This window comes from Scylla paramamosain, chromosome 20, assembly GCF_035594125.1.
Source record: "Scylla paramamosain isolate STU-SP2022 chromosome 20, ASM3559412v1, whole genome shotgun sequence".
Taxonomy (NCBI): domain Eukaryota; kingdom Metazoa; phylum Arthropoda; class Malacostraca; order Decapoda; family Portunidae; genus Scylla; species Scylla paramamosain.
The window spans coordinates 19,023,995-19,049,803 of record NC_087170.1 but is presented as its reverse complement, the minus strand read 5'-3'; the positions used below and the strand labels follow the sequence as shown (position 1 = coordinate 19,049,803).

The following is a 25,809-nucleotide window of genomic DNA, read 5'->3' as shown; positions in this document are numbered from 1 at the left end:
TTAGCTGAGTTATATTATTGTGAGCTTGCAGGTTGGTTCCTTTTCTTTTTTCTTTTCTTGGTTTTCTTTTTTCTTCCATCCTTCCCTCCTTCCTTCCTTCCCTTCTTTCCTTCTCTCCTTTCTTTCTCTTCTTTCCTTCCTTCCTTCTTTCCTTCCTTCCCTTATCTCTCTCTCTTCCATCTTTCTTTCCTTTGTTTCATTATTTCCATTCATTCATTCAGTCATTCATAGTTTTTGTCTCCTCGTACTGTTTCGTATTTTTTTTTTGTCACCGTCTTTTTTTTCCCTTCTGTCTTTAGTTTTTCTTCCTGGCAAGTAAAAGGTTTGGTTCGGTTCATTAACCTTCTGGGGATATTTTTTGTTCTGTTCTTTTTCCCCTCTTTTTTCCTGCCTTCCTCTCCCACGCTTCCCCATTTGACCTTGATCAGCGGAAAGAAAGGCGTCTGCTGCTGTTGTTGTTATTGTTGCTGTTGCTGTAGGTGGTAGTGGTGTGGTGGTGGTGGTGGTGGTAGGATACTGGTTGTTGTTGTTGTTGTTGTTGTTGTTGTTGTTCCTGCTGCTGCTTCTGTTGTTGATCATTATTATTTTTTATTCTTTTTGTTCTTCTTTGTCTTGTTCTTCTTGTTATTCTTGTTCATCATCATCATCTTCATCTTCTTCTTGCTTCAGCATCATTTTCATTATCATCATTATCCTGCTCTCCTCCTCCTTCTCCTCCTGCGTGACTTCGTTGTCGGGTCCGCGAGAGGTGACCAAGGCCTCTTTAAGCCTGTAGACCCGATGGGCGAGGCACCTGTGTGAGATGGACGGGAGGAGGAGGAGGAGGAGGAGGAGGAGGAGGAGAAGGAGGAGGAGGAGGAGGAGGAGGAGGAGGAGACATGATGGAAAGAAATGAGTAGCGAAGATGGAGGCGATGCGACAGATTGAGTACAAAGGAGAAGAGATATTCGTTCGTGTAGAATTGAATTTTCATATAGAAGTACCTCCCTATAGCCTGCTCTGGCGTGGAAACGGCGGGAAATAGCATCACGAAGTATGGGAAAGAAAATAACGTGGTAGTTTCTATAGAATGGGATGAAAGGAAACATTATTGTTCATCCTCTGTTTAACTCTACCCCTCTACAAGAAAGTAGGAGGAGGAGAAGGAGGAGGAAGAATGGGCAAAGAGAAAAATGAACTGAGGACTGAAAGAGTAGGGTGGTGAGTATAAGGAACAGCAGACAAGGAAAGGTGAGGGGGAGGAGGGAGGGACTGTTGAAGTTAGAATTAGGGGGAAAGGCAAGGAAGAGGAGCAGGAGGAGTCTGGTGACCGAGGCAGGGTTAGGAGGGAAGAGTGTCTGAGAGGATTGTAAAAGAGGAGACGGAGAAGGAGGGAAGGTGTACAGGGAGACGAGGGGAGGAGCAAGAAGCAGGAAAGGAGAGAAAAGATATAAAAGAAAGAAGGTGAGGGGAGGAGGAGTGTGGTGAAAGAATAATGGAGAGGAGGAGTGGAAGGGAGCGGGAAAGAGAAGGAACAAAAAAAAGGGGAGGGAAAAGGAACAGGAAAGATGAGGATGAAGAGTAGCAACAGTAGCAGGAACAGTAGATGCAGAAAGGATGGAGAGAGATAGGGAGACAAGATGGAACGCGAGGATGGGTCAGAGAAAGGAGGGCGAAGGAAGAGGAGGAGGAGGAGGAGGAGGAGCGGGAGGGAGGAGGGGAGGAGCTACCTGTTGCGCGTGTCCCAACCAGCAGCTCGCAGGCCCAGGTGAGTGGCCGCGACTCTCCTGTTGCTCCCAGACGTGTGTCGCCCGCCGCCCGCCGCACACCCACACGCCGCCCGCCGCGCCCTGGCCCACGTCACGCCCCGCCCGCGATACCCACACCGCCGGGAGACACCCACGACACCCAGTTATCAACACCACACTTACACTTACCACCACCACCAGTGAGGAGGTGCGTTAAGTCCCCGTCAGGAGTGCCCCGCTGAATCTCCCGCCCCATCAGGATCGCGGCGCCCCTCTCCCTGGCCCCCGCGCCTCCCCTACTACTTGCCAGCCCGGTTCTAGGAGCCGCGCGCCCCACGCCCCACGTCCGCCTGAAGCCGCACGCCCTTTTTGGTACGTACTATGGGGGCGTGCAGGGGAAGGGGAGGGGGGAGGACGACCGGAGGATGTATGGGGGACTTTGGGGATGGTAGAGTCGTTTTGTACGGGTGTATAAAGTACACACACACACACACACACACACACACACACACACACACACACACACATAATACTAACTTCCCCTCACCTGCAGGAAACAACAGGCAAGACCCAAGCACAGATGATTGCACTAACTGCCATCACTCGTCTCTTCTCATCTGTATTCATTACACATGCATACGAAACTACCTCTGCTGTGTACTGTGCGTCAGTAACTACACAGGGGTATTTGTTTTAGGCCTACAGACACTATAGGCTCAGGGCATTAGAGAGAGAGAGAGAGAGAGAGAGAGAGAGAGAGAGAGAGAGAGAGAGAGAGAGAGAGAGAGAGAGAGAGAGAGAGAGAGAGAGAGAGAGAGAGAGAGAGAGAGAGAGAACACAGTATACTGGTAAGGTAGAGCATACGTAAAATGTAATTTGTATGATGCAGTACAATATACATAAATTGGCAGCTGAAGTCTATGCATATGAATCGCTAATGTATTTGGTCATGCGTAGTAAAATGAAGACACTGATGTGACAAAAAAAAAAAAAAAAAAAAAATAGCGAAACTAAAGGAAAGAAAAATTGCGTCAAAGAAATATTTCAAAATTGTACCAAAGTTAATTTAAGATGAAAATAATGATGATCATGAATAAACGATAGAAAAATGTGGGTATGAACAAACTAATGATGATCAAACTAACTAGAAATGAATGGAAAATGAAGCTGGCAAAAGAAAAGTAGCAGTAATAATTAGTAGACAAAAAGACTGAAAAGAAAACGAACATTGAAAAACGAAATTAAGGGAAAATAAATGACAGCAAAGAACAACTGTGCTTATGAATAAAGGCACGAAAACAATGTACAAGTCAGAGAAAGAACGTGAATGACTGACAAAAAAAATACCTAAGTGAATATTTGATACGGATAATTAAGAATAACAAATGGACTAGATTTACTCGCATAAAATGAATAATAAGTGGTCGAAACACGCTTGCGAAGGGAGAGGAAAGGAAAGCACAGGCAAATGTCAGACTTGCGAACAAAGAAGGGAGGAAGAGTGAAGACGAGGAGGAGTCATCGGAAAATAAATGATGATGATAATGATGCTTGCGATAATGGCGACAACGACGACGAAAAAAAAAAACAGCAACAAACAAACAAACAAACAAACAAACAACAATAACAATGACACCACCACCATCATCACTACTACACACCACCAAAAACAACAAAAAACAACAGCAAAAGGAGCGGAGCAGTGAAGGACAAAGACTGACGCAGCAAAACTTCGAAACGAACCTCTCGAAGCAACGAGGCAACGAACCTGCGAACCAGCTCTAGTCCATAACAAGATGACGCTCGTGGTGCGCAGGGACGAGGAGGAGGAGGAGGAGGAGGAGGAGGAGGAGGAAACGATAAAATCAATAACATCATAGGAAAAAGGAAAATAGAGGTTGCCTAGAAAAAGGAAAAAAAAAAGACTATTATGTCACTTTGACTTGATTAAGGAAAGGGAAAAAATAAGGAAAAAAACGTTCGAGTTCTGAAGTATTTTTTCCCCCCGGCTTCTTTTCTTCTCCTTTCTTTTGGTTAATTAGGAAAAGGAGTGTTGTGGCGCCCCTAATGAAAAGCTTATATACTTTTCTTTATTTCTGTTTTTATTTAATTTTCACTTTTTTTTATGAGGAAAATTTGTCGTCCTCTCTCTCTCTCTCTCTCTCTCTCTCTCTCTCTCTCTCTCTCTCTCTCTCTCTCTCTCTCTCTCTCTCTCTCTCTCTCTCTCTCTCCCCTTGCTTTTTCTTTTGTCTCATATCCTCTGTTTTTCTTCTTTTCTTTCTTCTGTTTTTGTTATCTTATTCTTCCATTTATTCCTTCCTTTGTTTGCGTTGTTCTGTTCTTCCATTATTTTCCTTTTACCCTTCTTCATTTTTTTTTGTCTCTCCTGTCTCATTGTTTTCCCTTCATGCTCCTTTATTTCACTCTTCTTCTCTTTTTCCTTGTATTCCTCCTTTCGTTTCTTCACTTATGTTTTTTTTTTCTGTCTGTCTGTCTGTGTGTCTGTATGTATGTATGTATGTCTTTCTTTTTCTTTTTTTCTTCTTCTTTTTCTTTTTATTGTTTATTTCACACTTTCTTTCTTCCGCGTATTTTTCTTTTTCTAATTTGTCTTTTTTTTTCTTCCTCTTACCTCCTCCTAATTCTTCACTTTTCTTTCTTTTTTCGTATTTTCTCCTGACTTCCTTTCGCCTTCTTCCCCTTGTTCTCTTCTTTCTTTTTCTTCTTTCCTTTCTTTCTTTCTTTCTGTCCGTCTCTGTCTGTCTGTCTGTCTGTCTGTCCGTCTGTCTGTCCGTCTGTCTTTCTTTTTTTTTCTTTTTCTTTCTTCTTCTTTCCTGCCTTTCATCCCTCCCACCCTCCTCCTCCTCCTCCTCCTCCTCCTCCTCCTCCTCTCTCAATGTCAACTCGGAAATGACCTAATTGATTTTCTGTATATTAAAAGGATGCAGACTTATTATTATTATTAATGTTGTTGTTGTTGTTGTTGTTGTTGTTGTTGTTGTTGTTGTTGTTGTTGTTGTCGTTGTTGTTGTTGTTGTTGTTGTTGTTGTTGTTGTTGTCGTTGTTGTTATTATTGTTGTTTTTCTTGCAGTTGTTGTTGTTTCCTTCTTTTTTTCTTCTTCTTCTTCGTCTTCTTTTCTTCTTCGTCCTCCTCCTCCTCCTCCTCCTCCTCCTCCTCCTCGTCCTCCTTTTGTTCGGTTTAACCCTCGGCGAGTCCCGAGGCTTGCTGGTTTGTGTTCGTTTAAGACTCAGTGTAGTGGATAATTTTTGCAGATGTAATATTTCCCGAGAGAGAGAGAGAGAGAGAGAGAGAGAGAGAGAGAGAGAGAGAGAGAGAGAGAGAGAGAGAGAGAGAGAGAGAGAGAGAGAGAGAGAGAGTGTTAACAGTAATTTGTAAGTTTGGGAAGTTAGGTGGTAGTTTCGTTATGCAGTTACTAAAGAGTGATGTGGAGTGAAGTGGAACGGAGCATTGTGGAATCTAGAGGAGTGGAAGGAGTGGAGTGAAGCAGAAGTGAAGAGTGAAGTGAAGTGAAATGAAGTGGAGAGGAATGGAGCTTACAGTAGTGGAGTGAAGAGAAGTGTGATGAAGTGCATTGGAGTGGAGCAGAGTGGAGTGGAATGAAGTGGTGAAGTGGAGGGATGTGTTATGAAGCGGAGTGGAGTGAAGTGGACTGTCGTTTAATGGAGTGGAATGAAGTGCAGTAAAGTGACGTTATATTGAAAATACTGGAGTGGAGTGGAGTGGAGTGGACGTGACTGAAGAGAAGGAGAATGAAGTGGACTGAAGTGAAAATGAAGTGGGATGCAATGTAATATAATGTAACATCGTAAAATCCACTGGAATGGTAGAGGAGTGGAATGAAGTGCAGTGGAGTGAATGTGGAGCTGAGTGGAATGGAATGGAGATGAGAGGAACTGAATAGAGTGCAGTGGTATTGAGTGGAATAGGGAAATGGAGTGAAACAGTGGAGTTCTTCTTTCTATTTTCTTCAGTAACTCCTATGACCATATTTAGACAAACCTCCTTGAATATACAATTTCTATCAACCTTTTTTTTTCATTTTTTTCTGGTTATTTTCGTCCGCACTCACTTGTCTCCCCGCTTCTCCTTTCTTCTCTTCCCTCTAGTCCTCCTGCTCCCTTTCCGTCATCCTCTCTCGCCTTTCTCTTCACGTTCTGTCGTTTTTCTATCTTTCCTCTTCTCTTCCAGCTTGTCCTGCTCCCTTTCTCTCATCCTCTCGCCTCTCTCTTTACACCCTGTCAATTTTTTGGTCTTCCTTCTTCTCTTTCCACTTGTCCTTTTCCTCTTCTCACTCGTTCATTTTATTTTCTCCTACCTATTGTCCTCCTTCTTCTATTTGTCCCTTGATTGTCCTCCTGTCTTGTCCTCCCTCGTGTCTATCTGCTGTTTTTTTTTTCTCCTCATCCTCCAACTAAACATACTTTCAGAAGCTTTTTCTACAACGATTCTTGAGTGTCAAAAAGTTTTAATCTTTGTTGCGATGTTGTCTTTTGGCATTAACATTCTCTCTCTCTCTCTCTCTCTCTCTCTCTCTCTCTCTCTCTCTCTCTCTCTCTCTCTCTCTCTCTCTCTCTCTCTCTCTCTCTCTCTCTCTCTCTCTCTCTCTCTCTCTCTCTCTCTCTCTCTCTCTCTCTCTCTCTCTCTCTCTCTCTCTCTCTCTCTCTCTCTCTCTCTCTCTCTCTCTCTCTCTCTCTCTCTCTCTCTCTCTCTCTCTCTCTCTCTCTCTCTCTCTCATCACGCTCAATTTCCCCGAACGTTGCGTAGAAAAGGGAGGAAGGAGGGAAGGGAGGCGACGTAAGGAAGAAGAAATGGAAGGGAAGAGAGAAGAGAAGAAAAGGGAAGGGAGTGAGGTATGTATTTTGAGTGAGAAAGGAGAAAAAAGGGGGATGGGTGTTTTGGAAGGAAAAGGAAGGAAGGAATAGGTAGAGGGAAAGGAGGAAGAAGATGGGAAGGGAAGAGAAGGGAAGGGGAGAGAAAAGAGTAAAAGAAAGTATGTGTTTTGGATGGTAAGGGAGAAAAAAAGAGATGGACGTGTTTCGAAAAGGAAAGGGGAGGGAGAAAAGAAGTAGAAGGGAAGGGGAAGAAGATGGCAAGGGAAGAAAAGAGAAGGGAAGGGGAGAGAAAAGAGGAAAAGAAGGAAGAGGGGAGAGAAAAGAGGAAGGGAAGGGAAGACAAGGGTAGGGAAGGGGAGAGATCTTTGAATGTAATATTTTGCAGGTTGAGTCACCTTTCTTAATTAAATGAACTGGAGGTGAGAGAGAGAGAGAGAGAGAGAGAGAGAGAGAGAGAGAGAGAGAGAGAGAGAGAGAGAGAGAGAGAGAGAGAGAGAGAGAGAGAGAGAGAGATTGATTTTCTCCCTGCCTCTAATCAACCAATGCGTCCCGAAAGAAAGACATATTCCTAAACCCAGTCCTGTCATTGGTTAAGGGAGGGAGAGTGCAGCCAATCACATCACGTCGAGAGCGTGACGTCACTTCCCTGTTTTCTCACCTGTTGCAAACCATTCACCTTTCTCATTATCTAAATTAGATACTTATAACTTAACACTTCACCTGATCTACTTTAATTAAGCACGTAATTACTTTCCCTTCACACCTGGGTCGAGTCACCTGGAGCGAGCCCTTCACCTGTCTCATTACCTGAATTAAATACCTGTAAATACCTGTAATGAAGGAAAAATCTTCACTTCACCTCAAATTCAGCATATGATTAATTTGCTTTTTCTCCGCTTTAACCTGTAACATCAAATGGTCAGTTATTGTTAATCTCCATCCTGTTATTAAATCTGATTTGGTCTTTAAATGACGTCAATTATCGTTCTAACTTTATTTATTCAGTTCCATAGTTTTTTGTACCGTTTTCTTTTTCTCTTAGCTATTTCTGCGCTTTTCTCTGTAACACCGAGTAATGAGTTATTATTCATCTGTGTTTTAGTTGAAGTGATTATCGTTTTAACTTTATTTATTTAGTCCCGTGGTTTTCAAGGTTTCTTCGTCTAATCTCTTGCTTTTCAGGTGTCTCAGTTGGATGGTATTAGTGTTTTCAAAGGTGTTTTTATGATTCAAATTATAGTTTAGGAAAAATCCCGTATTATCAATGTAAAAAAAACTGCAATGAGAACCCGGTTAATAATTTCTGTGATCTTTGAAAATAGTCTTCATGAAAAAGCAAAGTGTTTAAGAATACGAAGCTTATTAATCAAGTGAAGAACTCGAACCTTCCTTCATAAACACTTCACGCTCTCATCGTGGCTGTTTTGAAAGACCACAGATGTTTATTCGTGTTCTCAGGGAAAATTTTCCTATTGATAATGCAGAATATTGCAAGACAGCAATAAAATCACGAAAAACAACCTTGCCAACCCGAATAACCTCTACGAAAGCCTCTTGAATGTAAGGAATAAGACGACAAAATGGTATTGGCATTACGAAAACACCCTTAAAAGCAACAATAACTGCCACTAGAGCCTATTTAGTGTAAGAAATAGGACAACGATATATCACTATTAGAATCACGAAAACACCCTTAATAGCAACAACAACTGCCACTAAAGTCTTTTCAGTGTAAGAAGTAAGACGACGAATTGTTATTGGCGTCACGAAAACAACCTTAGAAACAACAATAGAGTCTGTTCAGTTGAAGAAATAACACGACGGGATGTTGAGGAGTACAGTTCAAGGAGACAGGGATAGTGGGAGGTGCTAAGGAGACTATAGAAATTCCCAGACTCCAACGATTGCTCTGGCCGTGTCTTGTTTCTGTCCCTCTCCTCCAGCACGACTGATTCCCTTCTCTTGATCTACTCTTGTTCCTGTGCTCCTCGTCCACTTGCGCCCGTGTTCTCTCGTATCGATTTTTTTTTTTTTTTTTTTTTTTTACATTTTATCGTCTTTCTTTTTTTGTTTTGTAGTGTTGCTTGATGGTATGTTGGTTTTTGTTATTGTGTTGAACTGAAAGTGACTGACTGACTGACTTACTGACTGACAGATAGTTTGGTTGACTGATCAGGTGAGTGAGTGAGTGAGTGAGTGATTTGATGAGTGAATGAGCAGTGAGCAAGCGAGCGAGTGAATGAGTGAGTGAGTGTATGAACAACTTAATTTTGTGAGGATGAATTGGCTCATATCTACCAGAAAGGTGTGTGTGTGTGTGTGTGTGTGTATGTAAGACAGACACGAGGGACACACACACACACACACACACACACACACACACACACACACACACACACACACACACACACACACACACACACACACACACACACACACCTTAATTAAAATATTTCATACGTGTTTCATAAGAGTTTAGTTCTAGATGAAAGAAGCTTAATATTCAACTTTATAAGACAGTTTGTTTTGGATGTGATTAAAAGATTATCTCCTGGGAGCGAAAAGTAATGATTTAGTTTACTTTCTTTTCTCTCATTCATTTTGGGACTGTTCTTAATTTCTGTATTTTCTAGAATGCGAACAAAGTCTTTTAATTTTTTTTCTATAGATCCATTTTTTTTTTGTGGCCGAGAAAATTATTCTATATTTCTATTTCTATATTTTTTTGTTTCCTTCCCCATTTTTTTCTGCTTAGATAGAAAATGAGATGATTCTTTCACTACTCTTTTTTTTCCATCTTTTCCTACTTGAAACTAGAAAGAAAAATGATAATATTTCTTCCAATTTTTCGCAGCACATACGAGTCAGAATCAAAATTAACATCTCCCACATTTTTTCCAACTTCCTTTTCCATGCACACACAATAAAAAAAAAAAAAGCATTTACGTATGCCCCATCCTTGCCTTTTTCCATGCACACACAAAAAAGTTGAAATTGGTGGGATTTTTCTTTTTTTCTTTATACTTTCTTTTTCGTGCATATAAAAAGTCGGGTATTTCCTGCCGCAGCCCGCCTGACCCATTCACGTGCGGCGGTACAGCATCGTTACGGCCGCAGCTGCCGCCACCCTCCATCGGCTGAAGCCATAAATAAAAACACAACAGAACAGATTTATTTCCAAGCAGCGCTACAACCTTTCCAAACTTGCTTATTTTTCATCCCCATCCGCTCAATTGTTTGTTTTAGTTTGTCTAGCAGATTGTGTCTATTTCTGTCTGTCTGTCTGTCTGTCTGTTTGGTACTGGACGTGTGTGTGTGTGTGTGTGTGTGAGTGTGTTTCGGTCTTTATTTGTCTATCTGTTTTGTCTGTGTATCTGGCTGTCTGTTTTCATTGTCTTCTGTTTGCTTCTCTCTCTCTCTCTCTCTCTCTCTCTCTCTCTCTCTCTCTCTCTCTCTCTCTCTCTCTCTCTCTCTCTCTCTCTCTCTCTCTCATTTTCCACACTAAACAAATCAACAAATTAGTGGAGTTTCTTTTTAAAATTACACGGGAGGAAAATTGCTTCTTGGCTCTGTAATGAGAATCGCGTCTTTATCCTTCCCACCATTAGCTAGAGGGCGGAAAAGCGTTGGGGTGTGGGCGGGAAGGACGGAGGTGGTGGAGTGTGGGCGTGTGTGGGTGGGGAAGAGATATGGGCGAGTGGGTGGCTTGAAATGTGGGTGGGAGTATGTGGGTGGACTTTGTGTGGGTGATAACAAGATTCTTTCATGATTACTAATGATATTTTGAAAGTTGTACCTGTCTGTTTAAAGAAAACGTGGAACGGAGAGGGCGAGGTAAGAGGAAGGAGGAAATGGAACGGGAAGATTATGATTAAGAGAAAGAAGGAAGAAATAAAAGGTAGAGGAAAGAGGTAAGGAGGTGGAGGGAAAGGAAAGAGGTGTAGAAAACGGAGAGGAAAAAAAGGGGATTTAAAAAGGAAAGGGAAGAAAATGATGGGAAAGAAGTGTGCAGAGAGAGAGAGAGAGAGCGAGAGAGAGAGAGAGAGAGAGAGAGAGAGAGAGAGAGAGAGAGAGAGAGAGAGAGAGAGAGAGATTACGTGTGTGTGTGTGTGTGTGTGTGTGTGTGTGTGTGGAACGTAGGTTAAGCCTGGCCTTGCTTTATATATTCCACACACACACACACACACACACACACACACACACACACACACACACACACACACATTTCCAGGAAGCACGCCGTTTCTATTTGGTGGAAACTTAATAACAGATTAAAAAAAGTCAACACGTGAACAAACAAGTAAATGAAAAACAAGAAAAATGGGGGAAAAATACAAATTTGCCTCCACTCGGAAAAAAAGAAAAAAAAAAAAAACAGATGAGTGAGTTTGCACATGATGAATAAAAATACTATTACATTTTGCATTTGTGGTGGTGGAGAAGGGAGGGAAGGTGGAGAAAGGGAGAGAAGGAAGGGAAAAGAAAAGAAGGGAAAGGAAGAAAGTAAAAAAAATAAAAATAAAAAAATATACTCGTAAACTGTAATATTGGAACTGTTTTCCTCTTTTTTCTCCTCTCTTACTTCTTGCCTGTGTTATTTGTCCGTAAGGGGAGAGGAAAGGCAGCTGGAAAGGTGGAAAGGAAGGAACGAAGGAAGAAAGGAAAACTGGGCTGTAACTCTGATATCCTTTTCTCTCCTTTTCTTTCAGCCATCATGCAGTGTCCGTTTTCTTCACCAAGCGTGTCCTATCTTGAAATGTCTTTTTTTTTTTTTGTTCCCCTTACGAAATGCGTTTCTCTCCCACTCCTCCAGCACGACTGATACTCTTCTCTTGATCTACTCTTGTTGCTGTCCTCCTCGTCCACTCGCACCGGTGTTCTTTCTTAGTGAATTTTCCTTCATGGAGTGAGTTCCCTTCTTCATCCAGCGTTTTTTTTTTTTCTGTTCCCCTTACGAAATACGTTCTGTCTCGAAGTGTTCGTTTTCCTTCATGGAGTGTGTTCCTTTCTTCATCCAGTGTATATACCCATCACCCTTTCATTTCCATCACCCCTTATCATTACATTTTTTGCTGCCATCACCTTTATGTTCCCCCATCACCTTTTTCCCCCATCACTTCTTGCCTTCGTTATTCTTTATATCCATCACCCTTTCTGCCCCATCACCTTTCGTTCTCCATCACCCTTCACTGGCTAACTTAACTAAGCACTTGGCCTTGATGAGTCTCGGAATCAGGAACTTGTCTTGAAACTTTGTGGCAAGTTATACTAAGACGATCAGATGGTGGTGGTGGTAGTGGTGGGGGTGATGGTGGTGGTGTTGGTAGTGGTGGCAGTGGCAATAGTAATGATCAATGATAGTAATGGTGGTTGTGGTCTTGATAGTGGTGATAGTGGTGCTAATAGTATCAATAGTGGTAGTGCAGTATAATAGGTATTAGTGGTGGTGGTGGTAGTGGTGGTGTTGGTGGTGGTGATGGTGATGGTGGTGATGGTGAGGATCCTCTTACAAATTATATTGATGATGCTTCCTTATTGATTGACTGGCTTTCGAGTTTAAGATGGTGGTGGTGATGGTGAGGGTTGTAAAGTGATGCTGGTTTTGGTGGTCAGGGTGTCTGATGTGGTGCTGGCAGAGGGTGGTAATAGTAGTAGTAGTAGTAGTAGTTGTTGTAATAGTAGCAGTAGTAGGAAGATGAGGAGAAGCAGGAGCAGCATAGAAATAAGAGTAACATTAGTGAAAGATGTAACAGTAGTAGTAGCAGTAGTAGTAGCAGTAGTAGTAGTAGCAGTAGTAGTAGTAGTAGTAGTAGTAAAAGTACATAGTAAAAATGGTCATTAGATTACGGTATACTTGTGGCAGAAATATTCACGTAAAAGAGAAGCAAACGAGAAAAAGCGTAAAATTTCCAGCATACTTATTAATTAGTAGACAAAAACTTGCTTATATTGCCACGTGTTAATGATGTTTGTGGGGTAAAAAATATGAATATCAACTCTTATTTAACGAATAGCTAGGATAATTCTCTCTCTCTCTCTCTCTCTCTCTCTCTCTCTCTCTCTCTCTCTCTCTCTCTCTCTCTCTCTCTCTCTCTCTCTCTCTCTTCATAACCCTTCCCTTTTCAAGTCTTCCATTTCCACTTTCCCTTTCTTTTCCCATTCCTTTCCACCTTCCTCTTTTCCTCCTTCCTTACAGACTCTTTCTGTTTACCTTCATTGCATATCATTGTACAGAACTAATTATTCATTTCCACTTCCTTAAAACATCTCAGGCGGTCACCCATCCAAGCACTGACCGGACCCAACGCTGCTTAACTTCGCTGATCGGACGAGGAGCAGTGTAAACGTGTTTGGTGGTTGACTAGGGGAAGGGAGGTGAAGGGAACGGCTGTAAGGAGGCGCCGCTCCTCTCCCACCAAGGCGACACAAGTAAAGTGATGGTGAAAGGGTGGCGTGGGTACATGGCCGTTACTTCAAGTGTGTTTAATTAAGTGGGGGTCGTGTGTGTGTGTGTGTGTGTGTGTGTGTGTGTGTGTGTGTGTGTGTGTGTGTGTGTGTGTGTGTGTGGATTTAACTTTGTGTGGGTTGTGGATTTAACTCTTCTTTTTCTTTTTGAGAGAGAGAGAGAGAGAGAGAGAGAGAGAGAGAGAGAGAGAGAGAGAGAGAGAGAGAGAGAGAGAGAGAGAGAGAGAGAGAGAGAGAGAGAGAGTGAGTGTGTGTGTGTGTGTGTGTGAGTTCCATTATCTCGATCATCCCTCCCCACGTCAAATTATCTCCTTGACATCAGAGTGTAACAGGTAAGAAAGAGAAGGTTAGGTCAGTTTGAAACCAGGTCAAGGTGGGTTGTCTCCCTTCAGGCGGTCAAGTGTGGGTGGGGCAGGTCAAGGCCATATCATCCCCCTGGACATTCCCACCCACTTGTTAACTTTCCTCTAATGGCATTTTCTCCCGCTCACAATTCCTTCTATGCCACTTTTTTTTTTCTTTTTTAGTTTTTATTTATTTTTGACTTGTGAAATCGTTCGAGTCATGGGAGGGAGGGATAAACAGAAACGGGTTGATGCATGAATGTGGATTAAGATAGATAGATTAGGTCAGATTAGATCAGGTTGTGACAGGTTAGGTTAAGATAAAAATAAAACTAGATTAGGTCAGATTCAGTTAGGTTAGGTTAGGTTAGGTTAGGTTAAGAAAAAATGAACTAGATTAGGTCAGATTAAGTTAGGTTAGGTTAAGACAAAATGAACTAGATTAGGTCAGATTCAGTTAGGTTAGGTTAAGACAAATTGAACTAGATTAGGTCAGATTCAGTTAGGTTAGGTTAGGTTAAGAAAAAAATGAACTAGATTAGGTCAGATTAAGTTAGGTTAGGTTAAGACAAATTGAACTAGATTAGGTCAGATTCAGTTAGGTTAGTTTAAGACAAAATAAAATAGACTAGATCAGATTAAGGTACATCAGATTAGGTTAGGTTAGGTTAGGCCAACTCAAAATAGAATAAATCAGCTTACGTCATAGCATGTTAGATACAAAAAAATGTGGCGAGAAGTCTGAGAGGAAAAGTCCCAGCCATAAAATATTCACTTGGAAAAGTCCAGACGGGGTAATATGAAGGGGGAGTTTGTGCTACACTTGGGCGGGTCACGGGGTCAGGGGGAAGGAGGGGAGAGGGCGTGGAGGTCAGGTAAGGTCAAGTAAAGTTAGGTTAATGGGTCTCTGGGGAAGCAACTCTGCCTGTTGACTCGATGGGGTGTGGCTCTTTCTCTCTCTCTCTCTCTCTCTCTCTCTCTCTCTCTCTCTCTCTCTCTCTCTCTCTCTCTCTCTCTCTCTCTCTCTCTCGTCTTTCATCTCCCTTTGTTGTTTCATGTCCTCCTTTATTGAGTTTCCCCTTCCTTCCTTCCTTCCTTCCTTCCTTTTCTCCCCTTCTCTTTTCATCATCCAAACACTGTTTTTCTTATTCGTTTCTTCTTCCTCTTCCTTTGTGTGTGTGTGCGTGTATGTGTGGTCTCTCTCTCTCTCTCTCTCTCTCTCTCTCTCTCTCTCTCTGCCATTCATTAATTCTCACAATCAGTCTCTCTTTTCATCGTCTTCCTGTCTTACACTCTTATCCTTTAATCTTATTTTCCTCATTCGATTTCACTCTTTCACTGTGGAAATTTACTCTCTCTCTCTCTCTCTCTCTCTCTCTCTCTCTCTCTCTCTCTCTCTCTCTCTCTCTCTCTCTCTCTCTCTCTCTCTCTCTCGTTGCCTGTGTTCCTTCTTCTTCCTTTCCTTCTCTTCCCTTTCCCTCCCCTTCCTCTCCTTTCACGAACTTCGTTTTTCACCATCATCACTTCTTCTCTCCCTTATTTGTTCTCTCCTCTTCGACCTCTCTTCACCTCTCTTGCAATCCTGCCCTTCCTCTTCATCCCTGTTTCCTTCTGCTCTTTTCCTCTTCAGTCTCTATCTTCTGTTTCTCCTACGTATTTATCTGTCGTGTTCTCTGTTCTCTTTCTCCTCCTCCTCCTCCTCCTCCTCCTCCTCCTCCTCCTCCTCCTCCTCCTCCTCCTCCTTGTCCCAACCCCCAGGCATGATTTTAACAAGGAGGAGAAATACGTCTCTTTCTCTTACGTTACCTGTATACAGTGATCTGTGTATGTGTGTGTGTGTGTGTGTGTGTGTGTGTGTGTGTGTGTGTGTGTGTGTGTGTGTGTGTGTGTGTGTGTTATTTTTACTTTTTTGTCATATGCCTTGTGGTGTCACTTTTTCTTCTAATTATTTTTCTTATTCCTCTTTTTTTTCGTAGTATTTTTCTTTATTGATCTGTTTCTGTTTTCGTTGTATTTTGTAGGTATATTTGTTTGTCTGTCTGTTTGTTTGTCAGTGTCTTTGTTTGTATGTTTATTTGTTTGTTTGTTTGTATATTTGTTTATATACATATTTATCTACGTATGTTATCTATCTGTATCATGAAACTCCTTCCAGTCTCCAGAGAGAGAGAGAGAGAGGGGAGAGGGAGAGGGAGAGGGAGAGGGAGAGAGAGGGAGAGAGAGGGAGAGGGAGAGAGAGCGAGAGCGTCAGGGGACACGAATAGATAGACAGCCATACGAGTACAGAAAAATGGTCCAACATCCTCTCTCTCTCTCTCTCTCTCTCTCTCTCTCTCTCTCTCTCTCTCTCTCTCTCTCTCTCTCTCTCTCTCTCTGTACTCACCACTTTTCCTGGCTTTTCCTTCCTCTCCCCTTCCTTTTATCTCCCTATCCCCTCCCTTCCCTTCCATCCTCTTCCCCTCACTGCTATCATCTCCTTCCTTCTCTTCTCCCTGTCTTACTTCCTATTACTCTTCCCCTGTTCTTCTCTCCTCTTCTCTCTCCCCTCTCCTTTCTCCCCTCTCCCCTCTTCCTCTCCCCTTTCACCTCCACTCCTTAAACCTTTCCACCTTTCCACTTTCCCTCATACTTCTCCCTGCAACCTTTCCTCCTCCTCCTCCTCCTCCCCGGAACTGCAGTAATAGAGGAACCATTTGCATGTAAATAGCCGGGTCGGAGAAGAGGAGGAGGAGGAGGAGGAGGAGGAGGAGGAGGAGGAGGAGGAGTGGCAGGTGCAACAGTACGTCAGAAGAGAGAGAGAGAGAGAGAGAGAGAGAGAGAGAGAGAGAGAGAGAGAGAGAGAGAGAGAGAGAGAGAGAGAGAGAGAGAGAGAGAGAGAGAGAGAGATTTTGAGGCTTGTAGTGAGAGGTGGGTCACATTGCACTGACCTCATGACCTTTACTCTCTCTCTCTCTCTCTCTCTCTCTCTCTCGGTTACTAAGAACGAAAGAAGGAGGAAGGAATATTGGAGTAAAAATGGAAAAGAGTGAGTAGAGAGCTTGACTGGAGAAGAAGGAGGAGGAGGAGGAGGAGAAGGAGGAGGAGGAGGAGGAGGAGGAGGAGGAGGGGAAGAAGCTGGATATTTAAGGGAGGGTTGAGAGAAGATGAAGGAAAAATATTGGGGAAGGGAAGGTATTCTGTGGAGGTGGAGGAAAGAGGGGGGAGGAAAGAGAGGGGAGGATAGATGGCTTGAGAGGGGACACGTGGAAAGGTGAGAGGAGTGAAAAGGGAAGAAAGAAAGGGAAGAGAGGGACAGTGAGTGGGGATGACAGCTATAGATTCTTTTTTTAGGTTTCTTTAGTTAGATGCTCAGACAGACATACAGACGAACAGACGGAGAGAGACAGACATACAGACGAACAGACAGGGAGAAACAGACAGGTGATGAATTCATAGATAAAACAAAAATAGACAAATAGAAATAGATAAGAATATGGAGATAAAGTCAGAACAGCAGGAGCACACACACACACACACACACACACACACACACACACACACACACACACACACACACACACACACACACACACACACACACACACACACACACACACACACACACACACACACACACACACACACACACACACAAATTACACATTCCTAGCTGTCGTAATTACTGCTTGCTTTTCTCTCTCTCTCTCTCTCTCTCTCTCTCTCTCTCTCTCTCTCTCTCTCTCTCTCTCTCTCTCTTTCTCTCGTGCCTAAACCTCATGGGGAGAAAGTTACTGGCATTTGGAGGGGAGGGGGCGAAGAGGAGGAGCAAGAGAGAGAGAGAGAGAGAGAGAGAGAGAGAGAGAGAGAGAGAGAGAGAGAGAGAGAGAGAGAGAGATGAATGGGAGAGGTAACAGGTAAAGCCAAGGGGGGAGAGGGTGAAGATTTGTGTGAGAGGAGGAGTGAGGAAAGAAGGAAAATGATGGAGGGGGGTGTGACTGAGGCTAAATGGGGAGGTGGTGGTGGTGGTAGTAGTAGTAGTAGTAGTAGTAGTAGTGGTGGTTGGTGGTGGTGGTGGCTTTAGCGTCGTATCCCCAGTATTGCACTCATAGAAAATGGAAATTAATGAGAAAATGTAAATATGTGCCACAGAAAATGGGATGACCGTGTGGAATGAGTTTGCACAAAAGTGGCGGCAGCTGCGGCGGTTAGTGGGAATGAGAACAGCAGGCAGCAGCAATAACAGCAGAGGCAGCAGCTGAATAGTAAATAGCAGCATGACCATTGAGAACCAGAGTAGTGACGGCAGTAACAGCAGCAGCATTACCGTTACCAGCAGGAGCAACAGTAGCAGCAGTAACAGTAGTAGTAACAGTAGTAGTATCAACAGTAGCGGTAGCAGCAGTAGCAGTGACCAGACCAACCACAGCCTCAGTCGTAGAAAATAACTGTAATTTGAACGGTAATAACACAAAAAAAGGAATGAGTAAGGTAAGTCACAAGATTAGCAGTAACAAAAACAGGCTTCATAAAGTTAGCAATGGATGAAAAATAAACTAACAAGACTACAAATAACAGTAAAGTAAAACAGCAGTAATAATAAGCACTAACATCAATAACAACAGCAAAACGAAAACAGCAATCACAGCAGCAGCGACATCAGCAGCAATAAAAATAACAGCGCCAGCAGGAGAACGAGTAGAGAGGTGCAGGTCAAAAGTAGTTATTCCAGAATATTACCTTCAATAATGAGTAATTTTTGATGGCTGGGTCCGGGGCGCCGCTGCTGCTGCGTCTCCTGCACTGTTATTTGTCTTCCTCCCTGTGAGAGCGAGAAGGGAACGCTTTTCAGGACACCAAAAGGGAAAACGGGAATAAAAACTGTGCCACGTCTCACCTCCTGCCTCCTGTCACTATGTTATATATGTACCCAGTGGACTGTTGCCCCCTGGACCTCGTGGAGCGTTGGGTAGACTGCTCTGTAACAGGAATTTGTTTATCCAGCAGAAAACTGTTTTAGTATGGCTCAATAACAGTGGTTTGTTTAGATTTTAGGACCGTATTCTCAAGCATATTCTTAGACTCCGCTGCATCTTTTACTTACAGTCTACAGGTATTAATGCTATTAGGGTTACGTGTGTAGGAAAGAAGGAAGGAAGGAAGGCAGCGTGTCTTCATGTATGGTGAACTGAACTTGTCGAATCTCAAAACTGGTGCTCTGTAAACTGTCAATAATTACGTGACTGGGTGTATTTTGACTTGCACTATCGAGATTATGAATGTAGGGATGGAGAGAGCGTGCTTTCGTGTCTGGTAAATTGACTTATTAATCACAGGACGGACTCTGTAAAAAAAAGAAAAAAAAACTGTCAATTATTACGTGACTCGGTATATCCTGGACCTGACGTGAGCTGGGTGGACTGAAGTGACGGACCGTGGACTGAGTGACTGGCAGGCTTTGTATGGTGAGTCCACACTGACGGGTGATGATTAATTTTTATTATTGTTATCTCCACGGAAAGTAATTGGCCCTCTCACGGGATTCTCTGGGGATGAGAGAGCGTGGGACGTGAATTTAGAGATGAATTGGAAGAGGAGGAGGAGGAGGAGGAGGAGGAGGAGGAGGAGGAGGAGAAGAATGATGATGATGATGGTAACGGTAATAATAATAATGATAATGATGGAGGAGGAAAAGAAGGAGAAGAAGGAAAAGAATAATGGCGATGATAATGATAACGATAATAATTGTGATAGTACAACAACAACAGCAAGAACATCACCATCAATAATAATAATAAAAAGAAGAATAAGATCAATAAGAAGAAGTAGTAGTAGTAGGAGGAGGAGGAAATGCAAAAAAAAAAAAGAAAAAAGGAGGAGGAGAAGAAAGACGAGAAAAAAAAAAATGATGGACGCGGCTTTGTGACCTCCAATATAGTTAAGAATTGAGTTGTTACTCTTTTTGCTCCCTTTTCTTTATATTTTCCCCAATACATGTGATGCACGAAGGCGCCGCACACGTTCCGACATGTGCCGCGTGTTGCCTTAGCCGCTTCATGCAAAAAGACAAGAAAAAAGAAAAAAGCGAGGAAAAGATTGAAAAAATGGATAGAAATTGTGTATGTGTATGTATTTTGGCAGGGAAAGGTCATGAAGGTCATTGCGTTGTTTATTTATTCGTTTTTTTGACTTTTATTCTTCTACATGTTTTCTGCTTTTTATATGAATGGTGAACACTTGGCCTAGAACAGAAAAAAAAAAATAGATAAATAAAAAAAAAATAAAAAAATCGTACGTGTTGTATGAAAATAAAGAATAAAATGGGATGGGAAAAAAAAGTGAAGTCAGATATATAAATGAACGAGTGAATGAGTGAATAAATGAATAGACATATAAATAAAGAAATAAACCAATGAATTCATTATTTTACATTGATCTAACTACTGACATACTTTTGTTATTTATTTTCATGGACTAAAACACCAGTGGGCAATTTACTACAAGTCTGGTGGTTCAGATGGTCAGACTCTTCATAAGATTGTAATAATACCAGTTTGGATTTACTCAGAAAGGTGTTTTGACAATCCTACCTAAGAAAAAGTCAAGATCACAAGCTTTCTACATTAATCAGTCCATTCCCTGAAGGTTTATAAAAGAGAGAGAATTGTGACACTTATACACGCACACACTCACTGGGACGATTATTCCTTGACTGAGTGGAAGGGAAAAGTTGATATGGTAATCTGATCTATAGTCACGTTTCTTACTCCTCTCTGTCTGTCTGTCTGTCTGTCTGTCTGTCTGTCATGTAGGGGAGAAGGGGAGGTCAACTGGCTATCAATTTACTTTCATTATCAGTGTAAGTTGGAGTAGCAGTGAATTGGAAGGTTGTTTATTGTATAGTACCACGGAACTTGAGACTTGGGGTTTTTGGTCCCTTTTCGGCTTTAAACAGTGGATTTGTAGACCGTGGCATGAGGTGAGGAGAGTGACCGTCTTACTTTATTTGTTTGTTTATTTAATTTGTAAGTGAAACGTACAATGAGCTATGCGAAACTTATTGAGTTAGAATCCCTCAACCCACACACACACACACACACACACACACACACACACACACACACACACACTCTCTCTCTCTCTCTCTCTCTCTCTCTCTCTCTCTCTCTCTCTCCACCGTGTATATCCTCTTCCCTTTCATTAACTCATCTGCTCCTTTATTTCTCCCATAATCCTCTTTCTGATATCCTTCACCACTCCCTTCCACTTGAGCTGATGACCACCACCACCACCACCACCATCACCACCACCACCACTGTTTACTCTGGCGTTCGCGGTGGCAATGGCAACGCAACGAGAGATTATTCTGTTTGCACTTGACGTCATTCGGATAAAGAGAGGGAGGAGGAGGCCTAGGAAGAGGGAGACAGACACACACAGACAGGTAGAAGTGGGATAAGAGGAGTGAAGAGGTAAGGGAGACAGGGAGGGAGAGATTAAGAAGAGTAGGAAGAAAGAGATCAAGAAAGAGTAGAGAGAAAAAACAGAAATAGATAGAAAAACAGTGAGTAGAGAGGAAGGAACAGTACGAAGAAACAATAAGTGATAAACAAGAAACAAGACATAGAGGACGAGGAAGAGGAAGAGCTAGAGGGGAAAGGAGGAGTAAAGGAGGAGTATTGGGAAGCCAGGAAGAGCTATAGGGAAGGGGGACTGGAGGAGGAGTAGTACCCTTGATATTAATGGAAGGCTGAGTGGCCGCGCGCACCCCCGCCTTGTGCCGCCGCCGCTGTTCCCGTAATCGTATTAGAAAGACTCACCACGGCCGCCTGAGTGGGAGTTCGCTGGTCCGGGGCTGCGCGTCTGCACTCAATTATCCCTCGTGTGTGTGTGTGTCTGTGTGTGTGTGTGTGTGTGTGTTTTGTTGATATTTTAAATGATAGTTTTTAGGAATTTATAAGATTATTTGGCTTTTAATCAGTGAAACACGATGAAAGAGAGAGAGAGAGAGAGAGAGAGAGAGAGAGAGAGAGAGAGAGAGAGAGGGAGAGAGAGTTGGCCTCTACGTAGTTACAGGAAAAGTTGAGCACCATTTTTGAAAAGTTAGTGGAATCGCTCACCCACACCTGAGTAACTTGTGGCCGGGAAGCAACACGGCACGGCAAGTGAGAGGAGGGGAAGAGAGAGAGAGTGGGAGAGAGTTGGGGCAAGGGAGAAGGGTGGGGCGGGGTAGGGGTGGAGGAGGCAGCGAGCAGGAAGTGAGAGTGGGGTATTAAAGCATCAAATATCACGGGAGCGAAACGAAAGGAGTCTCACGGTATTTTTTTTTTTTTTTTTTAGGTTATGTGGTTGTCTCTTTAACTCGATGCACGTCAAAACTGCTTCTCTTTATAATCGCATCTCCTTTTCTTTTTAACTGTGTACTTTTTTTCCACTTCTCTTTCATGCTCTTACTTTTTTTTTTTAATTGTAGCTCTTCATTCCTGTACTTTCATGTTATAATTAAATTTTTCGTGTTGGTTAAATGAGAGAGAGAGAGAGAGAGAGAGAGAGAGAGAGAGAGAGAGAGAGAGAGAGAGAGAGAGAGAGAGAGAGAGAGTGTGGGCATGCCAGAATACGTAGATACCATTCCGTACAACTTCCGTGAGCTAAGTTTGCATTGCTCGGCTCAGTTTGGGCGGGGACTGATGCGGCTTCAGGAGAGCAAACACCACCTAATACACCCGCACGCTAATGACAACCCTCAAGTCTGGTCTGAGCCACGCGTGTCCTTTGGGGAAACAAGTCATCATCATTATTAGATTCCGTGGTGGTCCGTCATTTCTCGCTCGCCTCCGTCAGCTGGTCGTCTGTCACAGGGCATCGCGGGAGGTTCTGGTTTTATCTCGCTATCTGCTTTGCTTTCCTTGTTTCCTATTACAGTACTCTAGTTATCCATATATTCTCTTAATAAGTGCATAACGTGACTTATCCTTCCTCACTTCCTTTGTTTTAATTATGACCAAGGTTGCTGTTACATCTGCTTCTCTGTTTGCCGTCTTCTGCCATTTCCAGCTCGCCATGATCTCACTCTGATTGTTCATGTATTCTGTTACCCATTAAGTGGATGACGTTTTCTACTCTTGTTTACTTTTATCTTTTATAGTGAAGATGTCAATTTATTGTGCTGTCTAGTCACTGATGTTTCCTTACTTCTATAGATCTTAAATATCTAAAATAATAAGCATATCATTTACAGTAAGACGCAGTGTTCGGGTTTGTATAGCTTACCTCCTTCACTACGTGGCTTAGCTCTTCAACGCGCAGGGTTTTCATTAAGGCTTTTAAAGATCACAAACATGATTAGTTCAATTCTCATAGGTATTTTCTCGCTAATGATGCAGAATCCTTGGTAATCCCTTATTAAAACTATAAAAACAACCTTGAAACCACTGATAACTTTCGCATGAGCTTGTTAAACTATCACTGGAATCAAGAAAACACTCCGAAATGCTAACAACTTGACGAAAATAACCCTCGAATTAGACCAGTAACTTCCAGCACTGTTTGTTAAAAGAGTCGAGATAATAGTGTTTGAGAATACTGTTCCTTGTCTCAGGTGAGCGAGGAAACAAGGTAATTTGTCTGCCAGTCAGGTGTTCAGTTCTCCTGGACAGCTCTACAGGTGGTTGAGGATCGCGCCACCTGTGCGTGCAAGGAGGTCTGTCTCTCTAGTCGCCAGGTGTTGCTTAGGAAGGTTTATCTCAGCACGTGCGAGATGCTGAGATTTTTCCTCCCTCCTGCGCGAAACTAAAGCTTAAAAACTCGAGGTAATTGATGGAAACTAAAGGGACAGGTAAAAAAAAATAGTGTTAGGAATAAAAGGAAAGACTGAAAAATATGAACAAAGGAGGCTTGAAAATGGTATCAGAGAGAGAGAGAGAGAGAGAGAGAGAGAGAGAGAGAGAGAGAGAGAGAGAGAGAGAGAGAGAGAGAGAGAGAACCTGCCTATATCCATCATCGCGCTGAGTGCATAGTGGACCACAAAATCTCTGCAAACACTCACAGAGACACATTTCCTCGAGTTTTGCCTGGGAGGAGCAATACCTTCACTCTCACGCCTCTCTCACGCCTCTCACAAACCTCTCACACACTTCCTTGCTCCCCAGCGCTTGTCTCTTAACCTCACACTGGCCGCCTCTTTCCTACTTCACTCCCTTGACTCCAATACTAATCTTCCTACATTCTTTCGTTCTTTTATAATCTGCACAATCTTACTATCCTCTATAACTTCTTGCGACTTTTTTAACTTTAACTTTGAATTGTTCTTAATTGAGTTTGTTGGACGTGTGGTGAAATATGACCCTACTGGTGTGTGGTATAAGTTATTCAGTCTCTGTTTCAACCCTTTTCAGTCAGTCTCTCTGTCAGTCATTCAGCCTCACGCGTTTTCTGTCAATCACTCGGTTCAGTTTCATGCCTTTTCAGTCACTAATTTTTTCGGCTTTTTCAATCTGTCACTCATTCTTACGCCTTGGTTGTCAGTCGTTTAATCTTTCCATTGCCACAAACAGGTTCCATTCTTCATAAACAAAAAATAAACAACATATTTTACTCAGAATAAGGGAAATCAAGGTATATTTGCCGTGGACGAGTTGTTACTAGAGGTCATTACCCCATCAAGCTTGGCAAAATACTGTAGTTATACCCCAAATTAAATAGAAAAATGACTGATGCTGTGATTCTGAAAGGATTAAGTAACTGATCCCATTTTCTTCTCATTTTCCCTGCATCGTTTCCCTGTACCGTTTGTCTGTATCCTTCATCCCCCCTCTGTGTCTTCCTTTGTTTTCACCATCATTGTATCCATGTAACAATACCCTTTTCTTCCTTTGCTGTATCGTCCCGTATCCTTCATCCTTCTTGTATGGGGTTTTCCTGCTGGCCTGCCTCTCCAGCTGCCTTGCCTCGGGCCCCGCGGTAAGAAAGTGGATACCCATGTGGAAAATAACTTTCTTCCCCATCTTGATAGCTTTTGCCTCTCTGTTACATCTCCTCAGCCCTTCACCTTCTTGTTCTCTCTCCCTTGTTGCTGGTCTCTTAACTTGTTTTCTTCCTTTCCCTTCTCCTTGTTGCTTTCTCGCTCTCTCTCTCCTCGTCCTTCTCCCTTCATCCTCGTTTTCTTTGATGCACCGTCTTCCCTTTTTTTTTACTAGTACTTCTTGTTGTTCTCTTTTTCTTTGATTTTTTTTGCCATGCTGTCCTTTTTTTCTTCTTTTTTCCTCTTTCATGTTGTTTTTCCTGTCTTCGTCTTTGGTCTCTTCCTCTTTCCACTCCTCATCCACATCCTGCTCTTTCTTCATTATCTCTTTTCTTCCTTCCGTCTTTGTTTTTCCCTCTCTGTCTCTCCTCCTCCTCCTCCTCCTCCTCCTCCTCCTCCTCCTCTTCCTCCTTCTCCTTTACTGTTCTGTCTCACTAATATGGTTAAGGGACTGCCAGAGAGAGAGAGAGAGAGAGAGAGAGAGAGAGAGAGAGAGAGAGAGAGAGAGAGAGAGAGAGAGAGAGAGAGAGAGAGAGAGAGAGAGAGAGAGAGAGAGAGAGGAAAACCTGTTGGATATGGAGAAGGAGCAAGAGGAGGAGGAAAATGTGGAGGGAGTGGAGGAGGAGTGAGAAGTGGAATTATCGACCAGTAGAGGGGAAAAAAAGGAAAATGAAGGAAATATATTTTTAATGGAAAATAAAAGTTTAGATGTTGACAGGACAAGAAGAAAGGAGGGGAGAAAATAGCTGATGATAATGATAACAGTAATTATAGTGATAATAATGGTAATAACAAAAAAATAATAAAAGGAAGGAGAAATAGAAGAAAGATCAATAAAAAAGAGAAAAATAACTAAAGACACAGAAAAGGAGGGAAGAAGAGACAAAGTGGAGAAAGAGAAAGGAGGATTATCGTGGAAATGAGAAAGAGAAGAGGAGGAGTAAGAAGAGAAAGAGATGAAAGGAGAATATGATTAAAGAAAAGAAAACTACGAATGAAGGAAAGAGGAGGAGGAAGGGAAGGGAGGATAAAGATGAATCGTGAAAAGAAAGAAGAACAAAAGGAAAGGGAGGGAAAGAAGAAAGGAGATCAGTATCAAGAAGATGAGAAGGAGGAGGAGGAGGAGGAGGAGGAGGAGGAGGAGGAGGAGTAGGAGGAAAGTAATGGAACACACTGTGACAAGTGGTGTATCTCTCTCTCTCTCTCTCTGTACGTGTGCAAGCAAACTTCTGTCTCAACATATCTTCTTTTCCCTCTTCCAAAAATAAAAACATTAATCCTACAGAGAGAGAGAGAGAGAGAGAGAGAGAGAGAGAGAGAGAGAGAGAGAGAGAGAGAGAGAGAGAGAGAGAGAGAGAGAGAGAGAGAGAGAGAGAGAGAGAGAGAGAGAGAGAGAGAGAGAGAGAGAGAGAGAGAGACAGAC

General features: G+C 42.6%; 1 protein-coding gene across 1 annotated transcript in view; it reads left to right on the top strand.

Annotated features, from left to right (window-relative positions):
- The first annotated feature begins 1,689 nt into the window (after nt 1-1,689).
- The window catches only part of LOC135110552 (SCY1-like protein 2), a 328,030-nt gene continuing 303,910 nt past the window's right edge, over nt 1,690-25,809 (top strand). Inside the window, 1 exon segment of the mRNA XM_064022973.1 lies at nt 1,690-2,099. The gene's annotated coding sequence lies outside the window, so the exon portion shown is untranslated.